Genomic DNA, 12,011 nt, shown 5'->3' with positions numbered 1-12,011 from the left:
TAATGCTCGGAAATAGCGCACATGCCAAACAATTGTCAGAGCTCCATAATGAACTCAAATATTGCTTGTGGAATGTAAGCAGAGTGCTTTCTGCTTTGGTCATTCATTACAGCTATTTATTTTAATTAGCTTAGTTGCATTTGCCTGGCATGAAATGCGAAATCTGAAGGCCGGCTATAATCAAGGCTCATTTGATATATCTTTATATTTTGAGATATTAAATTGTTATTGGCATGCATTTTTTTTATGAAATTACAAATCAGTGAAATAGTTGACAATGCTTAAGGCGTTAGCTTGAAGGACTTTCTGTTATTTCCGGCAATTGCATCTGACAGTTGGCATCTAATCGATTTTTCGGGATTTTCTTCAGTCCCAGTTGCACTTCGTTTCAATTTCCGTTTGTATGTTGCTTTCACTGCTGGAAAAGTTTACTCAAACTGCAACGAATTCACGTTGCGTATTAATCATTGAGCGAAATTTCAGTATTTTATGGCTTGCTGAAAACTTGTATATTGACAATAGCTTCCTCCTCCTGCTCAGTGACCATATAGAAGAATCTATCTGCTCTGGAGTATCAATTAAAGTAGTGACAGAATGTTTTTAATTATGTAAAAGCATAAACTCAAGCTCTCGGTTACATAAGCTGCTGCTGACCCAAGGGGAAGTTCGTGTCGTTTGTCCGAGCATATGCTCCACCTCCTTCTAAAGGGCGCACGAGCTGACATCTAACATTTGTGCAGAGTTAGCTGCAGCTGAGCTCGGCGCCGCTCATTAATAACAATGAAGCGCATTAAATGTGTTGGAAAATATTTACACACTTGATGTAGCCCTGAGTGAAAGAGAGAGAGAGAGACACATAGCGAGTGGGATAAAGGGGGAAAGTGAGTGTATGTCGTAATTTTGTAAAGTCAAACTAATCAATTTTGCGCATGATTGATGCTCAATTGTGCTGCATTCTTTGTTTGAACCGAGCTGAGGCATTTGTCATTCACATTGAGCTGTTGACCGAGCGGCTGCTGTCGCAGCGTTGTTTCAGTTCAGTGCGTGTCCAAAGCCAAAGTTGAAAGCTGAAAGCTCTAATCGCATCATTGATGTGGTTTCAGCCCTTTGCCAAGGGATTTTCCCAGCTATTGTTGGCTAGACACTGTCAGCAGCGCCTGCTGCTGCTGCTGCTGTCGAAATGAAAATTGGTTGAGCATAAAAAAATAAAAGAAAGGCACAATATATTTAATTCAAAATGCCATCAACCTGCCTTTTGTCAATCGACTTTGAGCAGTTAAGGCAATCAAAGATGAATAACCACCTGCAGACACCTGCTGTCAACTTGATATTTAATAAAGTCTTCGAGTTGATTTCAAATGTCAACAAAAAATCAATCCAATCGACGCTTTGCGGTTGCATAGCCGTTGGCATTTATGATGATAAATTCATAAAAATCCATCTCTATGCTTAAATTTCAATAAAAATCTCTTGTTTTCATTCAATTTGTGCATTGCTTTTTTTTTTTGTTGGTTATCATTTGTTTATTTTCTACTACTGATGCTGAATAATAGAAAAATAAATTCAATCGCCAGGGGCGTTGACAAAACACTTTCTATTAAAATGCGAGCATTAGAGCAAGCCAGAAAGCTCGTGCGCTGTTTTGTTTTGTTTTGTTTGTTTGTGCAACTGTGCGTATACGTAATGTGCATGGACGCGCGGTTAATCAATCAATTGAGAGAATCCTACCATACCCAAACATCGAACTTTGCTTGTTGTGCACGCGGGTGCTGTCCACCACAATATACCATGTGCATGGATGCGTCGATAAAGAAGATTATCCGATATTATTTAAGAAAAAATTTTCAACATTTATTGTTTAAATAATTTTTAATTGGAGTTTTAAGGTTATTTGCTGACGAAAGATTTATAAATATTTATAGGACAAAATTATTGTGTAAATACCCTGTAAAATTACAAACACAGATAGGTTTGGCAAAGTTAGCCCTTAAAAATATGTAAACAATGAGGTAATATCTTATAATCAAAAGTTAAAAGTAAATTATTGTGTGTGTGTGTGTTTTTTTTTTAATTTTTTTTTTTTTATATTAATAATTACTTTGCTTTTAAATTAATTTATTTTTGCTTTTTATAAACATATAAATTAATATATATTTTTTAATATAATTTATTAATATAATTTATTTAATTTATACCCTTGCTAGTTTCACTCTACAGCCTCACTCTACAGGGTATTCATACAGTAGGATAGCAGCGACTATTGGCTTATCATGCTCCCATTTGGCTGCCATAAAAACCAGAAACAACTTCATATATTGTGCACGCGTCGCGTTGCTTGCTCTCGAATTTGTTTGCACGTTTAATTGACGTGTTTTATTTTTAGCAACAAATTAAACAATGCAAATGCCGCAGTAGTAAACACACATACAAAATACAAAACACCAACATTAAAATGCAACAACAACAACAACAACAATGAATGGCAGAAGAAAATTTAGGCAATATGCGAACACGAATTTGCCATCGATGAGCATGTTAACATGCTGGGCAAACAGTTTTATAGGCGCCGCCTGTTTTTCTTTTGGGCTTTTTATGAATATTTATCGCGCAAATTGATTAAATGAATAGCAACAATATGGCAGCAGCCCTCGCAATCACATGTCAGCTTACATAAAACTGTAATTAGTTTGTGCGAAATTCTACGCAAATGCGGACGCGTGGCTCTAACTGGGATTTGAGGCGGGGGGCATAGAAAATGTTGTTGATTGCACCAATAGCCTAATAGACGATTTCACCTTGATCAATACGAAGGTGCGAATCTGTGAAACGCGATGCGAAAAACAACATTTTGCCAGAACTGTACCAAAAAATGTGTATTGAGCTATGATTTGAAGATGTTGATGATCCATTGGAGATGATCTAAAAGAGAAGCTGAGCTTGTGTTATATAAGATAATTTAGGCTACCTGCGAATTGAATATGAATTGGAAATGATATCAGAGAATAAGCAAGAACTCACAATGAATTATTGCGTTGTTTATATTTACAAAAATCTTGATAAAACGACAAAATAAAATAAACAACGGGAAAAATGAAAAATAAAATAAAATAAATAAAAACGATAAACTAAAATATAGTATAAAAAATAACAATAATAAATAAATAAAGAGGAATTAAAAAAATACGTAAATAAAAATAATACAAAAACAAGTAAGAAGGCTCCAGTCGAGACTGCTCGACTAGGAGATACCCTGAACCCTCCAAGCTGATATTCTAATCAGTCTGGACTTCTTTTATGCACACATACATACACATGCACTTATAAGCACGCGCTCTGCTGACTGCGCAGTTAGCAGCGACTGCGCTTGGGCTGCGCTGCAATGTGGGCAATATTATGAGAATTTATTTGTTGAATAATTTCTTTTGTAGACATACGATCTTAATAAAACTTTCAGAGCGTAATCATATGGTTAAAATATGTGTACATTCCAAATCACAAGTCTCTAGTACTTTAAATGGGGGAGAAGGGGGCGTGGTACCAAAAATCTGTAAATTACAAAATCTTTGTATCCATTAACTTTATATACAACCCAAATTTGAAGTCTCCAGGTCTAAAAGTGTTAAAATTAGGCTGAAAAAACCAAGTCGATTTTTCGATTATTCTCGATAAAAAAGTTATCGGACGAGTTATCGAAAAAAATAAAGCAAACTTGTACTGCCTATGGTATACACGAGTATGCATGCCAAATTTCAGCTCTCTAGCTCTTATATCTTCTGAGATTCTTTTGCTCATACGGACGGACGGACGGACGGACGGACAGACGGACAGGGCTATATCGACTCAGCTCGTCGTGCTGATCAAGAATATATATACTTTATGGGGTCTGCGATGATTCCTTCTGCCTGTTACATACTTTTCACAAAACCATTATACCCTGATTTCCCATTTTCAATGGGTTCAGGGTATAATAAATAAATAAAAAATAAATACAAATGAATAAAATGATTCAAATGTTCTCTCCAAATTTATGTTTTATGTTTCCTAGCTCAATCAATGACCTCTTTCAGTATTTCTTATACATAAGAAAACATTGAAGTATATATATATATATAGATGATTAGATAAAGACGATCGCTCAGTGACCCATAAGTTGCTGTGCGCCCATCTGTGCGATGCCAGATGTGTTGGCTGTTGTTTTGCCAACTCAATAAATGGCGCCATGAACTCTGTTTTGACCAGCCATCAGCTTGTCAATCCATTGACAATTGAGGAAAAACATAAACGGCGCTTGTGCGCCCTTCAACCCGTGTGGAGAATCTAAAAGCCAATGCACGGCATGCGTACTGGGGGTCAGGTTGACTGTGGCGGTGTGGTGTGCTGTGGTGTGGGCTACGGCATTTAAAAGTGCAATTCTTGGCACGAGCCGAGAATTGCGAACCGTGAGCCGTGAGCCGCAAACCGCAAATCGCAAGAACGAACATCGAAAACGGTTGCAAGTCAAACACACACTGAATTTATCGCATTATTAAGTATTAATTATATTTACATATTATTTATTTACACGAGTTTAATGAACTGCACCAATGCAAACAAATGTGCTCCCTCCGCCCTCGCGCTCGCCACCGCCACCTCAACCACATACCAGAAGGCAAATAGTCAAAAAGCGTATCGCCTGTTTTGCTCCACTCATACAGCTCGACTCGTGCTGGCAGTTCTTACAGTTGCTCGCCTCGTAGTCGCATGCAAATATAATAAAACTGGGCACACCGCAAATGCAATTTTCCCGTAAAACTTAATGAAAATGAAATTCAATATTAAATAAGTGAATTGCCATTTTCCATACTGGCCGGCAAATAGCTGGGACGTGTGCTTCGTCCGTGCTTGGACTTTTGTGCTAAAAACATTGAAAGGGCTGCGGTTGCTGACAAACTTTGAATCAATTATTTCCAAACTAATAATAGCATTAAAAAATTACATCAGTTGACAGAGCAAACAAAAAATATGTAAACAAATTTATTTTAAATAAATATACATATTAATAACATAAATAAAATTATAAAATTAATAAATAATAATAAAATAAAATACGAATAAAAAAAAAAAATAAGAAAAAAATATTAGTTATGTAATGATAAATTTTATAATTTTATACAAATACAAATTTACTATACAAATACAAATATACTATATTCTAGATCTTATAAAGTAGTAGTACTTAAAAAATAAACAAACGTGGCTAACCGAGCTCTTCAGTCCAGAGACTAAGTTAACTTTGTTAATTGGAAGGAAAAGCTTTTTTAATAATGTTAATTGGACGGAAAGGCTTTTAAGGTCCACTTTGACACTAACTGTGGGTAATAAATCCAATTTGCATGGATAATAATATTTGACCTGTTTTCCTTTTTCCACGTACATGTGTGTGTGTGTGTGTGTGTGAGTATGTGTGTGGCGTATGATTGATGGCTGCTGTGGACAGCGTGTGCATGAAAAAGTGCATAATTCGATTTGTAATCGATAATGTTGCATGCGCGCCACAAGCTGCCAAACGATTTGTAGCAACAACTATACCAATTTTGAACAAGCGACACAGTAACAACAACAACAACAACTACAACACCAACAACAACAACAACAACAACAACATCATTACAATGAATGAATGCAATGGGGGCTGGCAAGTGGCTGCTGGGCTTGGGTCAGAGGCTCAATAGGTTTTGTGCCACTGACCCAGTTAAGCCCAGCTAAAGCTGTGTTAGAGGTTAAAGCACGCCAGGACAATAACCTACTTGCTGTACACACACACACATACACACAATCTCATGCTCTTTTTCTCATTATTTGCACATCCACTCAGGCAGTTTGGTTTGCTGGTTGGTTGGTAATTTAATCCTTTCGTTGCGCAGCATCTTTGGTAGCTGATCGTTTGGGTCGTAAAGATTAATGACAAAAAAAAATAAAGTGTGGGTATTAAATTCGCTTTAGCCACGTGTCAACCGGACAGCATCATAAAACACCAACCATCGCCATATCACTCATACACATAACATTATCAGCAGCTTCTTCTTTTTTCATTTTTAATATTTTTTTTTTCGTTGATCGAACGAACGCTCTGCTGGCACGTGTACAAAAGTGCTTGACATGCCCGCCCCTCTGCCGCACCCCCTTAATCTATTATTTATCTCGCTCGCTCTCGCTCATTTTCCAGCCATCATTCAGCACACTCTTCTGTCACGCCTCTTGGCTTGTTTGTCCAGTTGATGACGCTCTGGCCGCTGCCTTAGCTATTAAGCCCATTAACCATTAACACCTTCGTTACGCACACACCCGCACATAAAAGAGACTTGAATCTGACTGATTGCGGTTTATATTTTACGAATGCTCGGCTTTTTTCACACATATTTTTATGTTGCTTTTTATATATGGCACACAAATATTGTTGACATAAAAGTTTGTTTATTTTCTGAAGATTTCTTCTATAAATAAACAGTGAAAGCTTGCCAGGACTTGATATGCTTTTGAGTAATGTCTTTATGAATTGGCTTACCGTGCATCACTCATATTATTTTTATATTCTCGAGACTTCTGAGAATATTCCCATAGATAATTTCCCACTGATAATTTGTATATTGCGTGCAGATTATTATTGATTTCTGTTTAATATAAATTCTGAAATTCAGTTTCTTAAAATTTGAAATATATATTCAATAGATTTTTTGTAAATATATTTAAATTTATATTATATTAAATATATTAAATTCCATTTATTTAATATATAAAAATTAATATAATTTTAAAAACTGACATTTAACTTAGGATATTCGCTTTTCGCTATTCGTATCTATTTTTATTTTATTTTATTAATCACAAAATTGTCTATGCACACAAGTCCATATAACTTATTAGTAAAGGTAAGGTCATAAATTAAATAGCTACTAATTAGTGCTGAAGATGCGACCAGCTAATTTGAATAATCATATACATACATATGTATATACCATGTTGTGCATGATATGCTGTAGTTAGCCAAGATTTAACCTTGTACCTTTAAGGAACTTATATATATATATCTCCAATTCACAACTCGATTTGCACATTGTAAACCATATCATTTTGAAGATGCGTGATTTGGTGTGATTTTTGGGCGCTGTATATAGGATTATCACGCTGTAGACAAGTGTGTGCAAAATAATGAAAACAAAGTAATAGACTTACACTCAAATGTAAATATATACCATGGGTATATATTAATATTTATTTTATATTTTATTATTTATTACTTCCATAAATCTGCACGCCACAAACAAAAATTCCCTGGTTATATGATTTCTTTGGCCAAACAAAGCCTGTAAAATTCCAAATTGATTTGCAGCAAATTTACGGTCTTGACAACGAAACACGATTGAACACTTTTGCGGCATCGCGTCGCGTATATCAATGCAATGCGGGCCTTAACTGTTGTCAATTAGAAATTATGCCACGCCATTCGATTTATAAAGTGGGCAGGGCACAGCGCAGTCAAAACTTTTCCGCAAAAGAAATCAACTTAATTGCCCAGATGGCAGATTTTTAATTGCTTTTCAATGTCGCAGACACATTTTTTATTCATACCCTGTTTGCATATTTAACGGCGTAAATGGAATAGAATAGCATAGAGAGGCAAACCTACCTGACTATAAATAAATATCATGAATAATTATGAATATAAAAGCATTTTCTTTTAAAACAACATAGTGAAACGCATCATCTGAGTGATAAATTATGAATATACGATTTTAATTGATGAAATTATGTATTTATAATGTCACATATAAAATGTTATATAATTTTTGTCTGACACAAAGTCCATAAATTTCGATTTGGCAGTTGACTATAAATCCCGAAATGTCAATTAAGCTCTATAGGGTATATGAAAGATTCGAAATTATTTCATTGAATTTATTTATTTTTCTTTTCTTGTGCGCTGTTATAAAAAGTTGAGCTTAAAGTTCAACTTAATGGAGGGTGAAAAAGTTCATTTAATTTACTAATTGTTGCACTTGATGCAAAATTTGCGTGCCGCCACTTGAGGCACTTGAAGGAGTGGCCTGGTCTTGAGCTCCGTGGGGAAATTAGTCAACAAAGGCCGCGGTTTGATGTAAGCGAAAATACATTAAGCTGTCAATCTTCATTTCAAACTCAAAACACACAGAGGAACCGACAAGTGTCGGGCACTGAAAATATTTTGGCAAATGCTTCACAGCATCGGATCGAAGAGGCGTCCTCAGGGAGAGGCATGGGTAGGGAAGGACAGATGCCACCAGAACGTTGAGTGGCACTTTTGAACTTTGACTGTCGCTGACGTCGCTTTGCTTCAATTGATTTCTGTTGATGCAGACAGTCAGCCGAACAGACAGCCAAACAGTCAGTCAGACAGTCAGCAAGTCTTTCATTCACAAAGTGCTGCCCTTCAGTGCCCACACTTGGCTGTCAAGAAAAGGGCAACTGAAATATCGCTAATGCTCGGCATATAAATCGACTTAACGTGTATTCAAAAAGCTCTCTTCTTTGTTAGCTGTTGCGTTAGCCTGTGGCACTTCGTACTTAGTCGTATCGACTTATTACCTCAAGTCAATCACGAGTCGAGCAGAGAGCAGAAACTCCAATGCATTATTATTTAATTCTGTGACAAGGTCTGAGCTCAATAAATCTGAACCTAATGGAAAGCCACGGCTGTGCCGTGGAAATTCGATTTAATGTGACCTTGGTCAGTGGCACTGGTGCATCAAACCCCTTAATCCCATGCACAGGGTAGCTTTACATTAGTATTCGTTTGATATGCTAATGCGCAGAAATAATAAAAATACATATATATTGTATTTTATGAACTGTGAACATTTTCTTGTTATTTATTTATATGGATTTATTTCATATTTTATTGCACGCAATGGGCTTGGGCACAAGGGAAACGGCAAATGGATATGAATGGAATTCAGAGTTTTTTTTTCAATAACTGAAGAGAATTTGTATTATTTCGCAAAAGTTGAATAAATTATGAAAATACTGTTATCTCATTTTGACTTTAATATAAATTTTATTATAATATTTATTACATATATATTGGCATTTATTTTATTTGAAAGCAATAAAATAGAAAACATATTTTATTCATATACTATAAATATTTGATAATCAATATATATTTTTAATTAATTGAATAAAATGGCATATGTTGACACTTACAGTTATTATCTCTTCTAAACTTGAGATTCTTTACTAATTAATTAGCATAAGGTGTTGGCAAACACTCTTCATAGGCGTCTGCAGTTGATGTCTTGAGCAGCATTTAGTGCTCAAGCCTTCTTCAAAGGGCCAAGTGCGAACCCTTTTCTCTGGCGAACGAAACTGATATTGATGTATATGTATATATATAATGATTTATATTGACACTATTGTTGGTTGGGCATACAATCTTGAGAGCAGCAACGGGACAATGGGTCAGATACCCTGTCATCAGCGTTTGGGGGTCGGGATTGTGAAGTGCGTGCGTTTGGCTTTGGCAGTGGCGCAGCTTGATGCACTGAGTTAAATGATGACCCACTTGACTACAAAGCCGCAGCAGTTCTTTTTTGTTATTTATGAGCTTTGTCATAAACAAGTGGCCTGACTTAGGCGGGCCTAGTAAACAATTTATTTGCCATTCTATTGACGGAGCTATATAGCCTATATAGCGTGTATATAAATAACTCTATTGTCCATGACTACCCGTGACATTTTATTTTATATTTATTTGAATCTTCGAGACAATTTCAAGCCAAACACAATTTGCTTATAAGCCGGCAAAAACTATCAGCAGCAGAAGCAGAAGAAGAAGCAGAAGAAAAAGCAGAAGCAGAAAAATAACATCAGAAGCCGCTTGCCATTTCTTATGCTGAATATTTTCTATGTTCTTACGTTTGATATTGAAATGTTGTTTTCCGACTTCTACTTGCAGTTTTCCCGTCGCACCTGCTAACTGGCAAAGCCTGTGGACTGGCAAGGAAAAGGAATAATTTCAGGTAATTCAAGGCAATCAATTCGCATTTTCAGCTAACTATGGCCATATCGTCACTCATTAGAGACCCGTAAATATATGAGCTGCATTTGAACTTGCCATAAATAACTACGATTATTGCTGACTAATTTATGGAAATTTTCTATTGAAATATGGGCATGTTAGGGTCTTAAAAATAACTCTGCTTGAGTTTCAGTGGATAACTATTATTACGGCCCTCAAATAAATTTCTGAATATATATTTTACAATAGTTATTTACAAGAAAAAGTTCCCCGTTCTGCATTTTAAGTGCCATTGTTGTGCTTAGTAGGTTCTTCAATGCTTAACATTCTTTCTCTGATACCCATTCTTTATACATTTTTATCTCTAGCAATTGCTTTAATGAAAATTTCCGCATAATAAAGAAATATCAAAACTTTGTATTAAGCGTATCAGAGTTTTGGCATTTGGCTTGCAAAACTTTTCTTTAGTTTTCGTATCATAGCGAACATTTCAATCAGATTTTTGCTAGAGCCTATTTATATACATATTTGTGTATATGTTTGTGTGTGCGTGTGTATTTACCATAAATAATAGTTATTCTATTGGCACGTGCACAGCCATTCACACACACACACACACACACACTCCCAGTAAGGAGGCCAATCGGGCACGTGTGCATAAACACATCGAGGCTTTGGCCAACAAAAAAATTCATGAAATCCGGCTGTCAGCCATTCCAAGAGTTGTATATTGAAAATATCTTAGTACATTGTTTTGTTTTTGTGTGTGCGCTTTGTAGCTGCCTGGCATTACAAATGAAATGAGTTTTGGCAATCGAAATTGCAACTCTTGATTAGCAAATTTATGTAACAATCAAGTTGAGCTCAGCCTTGAGCCAGGCACTCGTAAATATTTGGATGATTGATGGACATGGCTGAGTTTACGCTCCGCATTTCATGCGAACACATATTTTTTTCTATTATTATATGTATATACAGGCATACATATACATTTGTATTTATATTTATTCTTGTTGGCCTCTCCAAATGGCACTTCAGCTTATTTATTGTCCTCATTCTTAGGCTGTTGCTGGGGGGTAGACAATTCCCTCGTATTTACTATACGGCCGAGTGTGTGTTTAGCTTTGACTTCTAAGTGCTCTCCACGCTGAAACAGCTCAACAATCTGCCTATTCTTGTAGTTCGTCTAGTTTGTCCATCTGTCTGTTTTCGCTCAAGTTTTCCGGCTGGCGAGAGGGGTTTTTGCCGGACAAGAGCTTAAGGAACTACGTATTAAGGCAAAGTTAAACTTAAGTTTAGTGCACTTGGCTTGGAGTGTTGGGGAAGTGTTCACCGAATCTGTACGTACTCTAACGGTACTGTTGAAAAGCTTTCATAAGTGATAATGGAATTGCGCTTTTATAATCAATATCTACTATTCTGATGGCGCCCCTCGCATCAAGTAGCTGTGGAAGGCAATTTTCTAAGTACGTCTCGTCTGCTCGATAATTGAGAGCCTTATGGAAACTGTTCAGGCTGCCACTTTCACCAAGCTGCAAAATTTTCAAAAAATAATTAGCTAAGGGCCGGCTGGCTCTTGGCAGTTCTTGATTAAATTGTGGGCCGAGTGTGTCAACAAGAGCTGCCCACTGATAAAGGTAACTTATATTTCATATTGTTAACTAGCTCAACTTCCTGTTACGGGTTTTCAATGAGGTCATCACATAATATTTAGTCTTCTATAAGTTGTTATTATCAGTTCATTATTTATTGCATTGTCATTATGGTTTATTTAAAAATTATGCACTTAATGTTTTATTTTATTTTATTACTTTATAAACATTAAATGTCTAATGGGATTTTTCGCTCGACTTGCACATTTTATGGAGTGCAACTCAGTTAGCAACAAATTCCCCTCAGCTGTTGCCGCATTTTTGCGTTTATATCTCATATTTCTAGTGACATTTCATATACCCTGTAGGCATAAAATATTCAAAGG

The 12,011-nt window shown here is 36.0% G+C and overlaps 1 protein-coding gene across 1 annotated transcript in view; it reads left to right on the top strand.

The window, feature by feature from the left end:
- The window catches only part of LOC6574210, a 52,874-nt gene that overhangs the window by 14,751 nt on the left and 26,112 nt on the right, over window positions 1–12,011 (top strand). Inside the window, exon 2 of the mRNA XM_002000232.4 lies at window positions 9,971–10,034. The gene's annotated coding sequence lies outside the window, so the exon portion shown is untranslated. The remainder of the gene's footprint in view (window positions 1–9,970; window positions 10,035–12,011) is intronic.

The sequence above is a fragment of the Drosophila mojavensis genome, unplaced genomic scaffold, assembly GCF_018153725.1.
Source record: "Drosophila mojavensis isolate 15081-1352.22 unplaced genomic scaffold, ASM1815372v1 contig_277, whole genome shotgun sequence".
Classification (NCBI taxonomy): Eukaryota; Metazoa; Arthropoda; class Insecta; order Diptera; family Drosophilidae; genus Drosophila; species Drosophila mojavensis.
The sequence above is the reverse complement of the archived record's forward strand: the minus strand, read 5'-3'. Positions and strand labels throughout refer to the sequence as shown.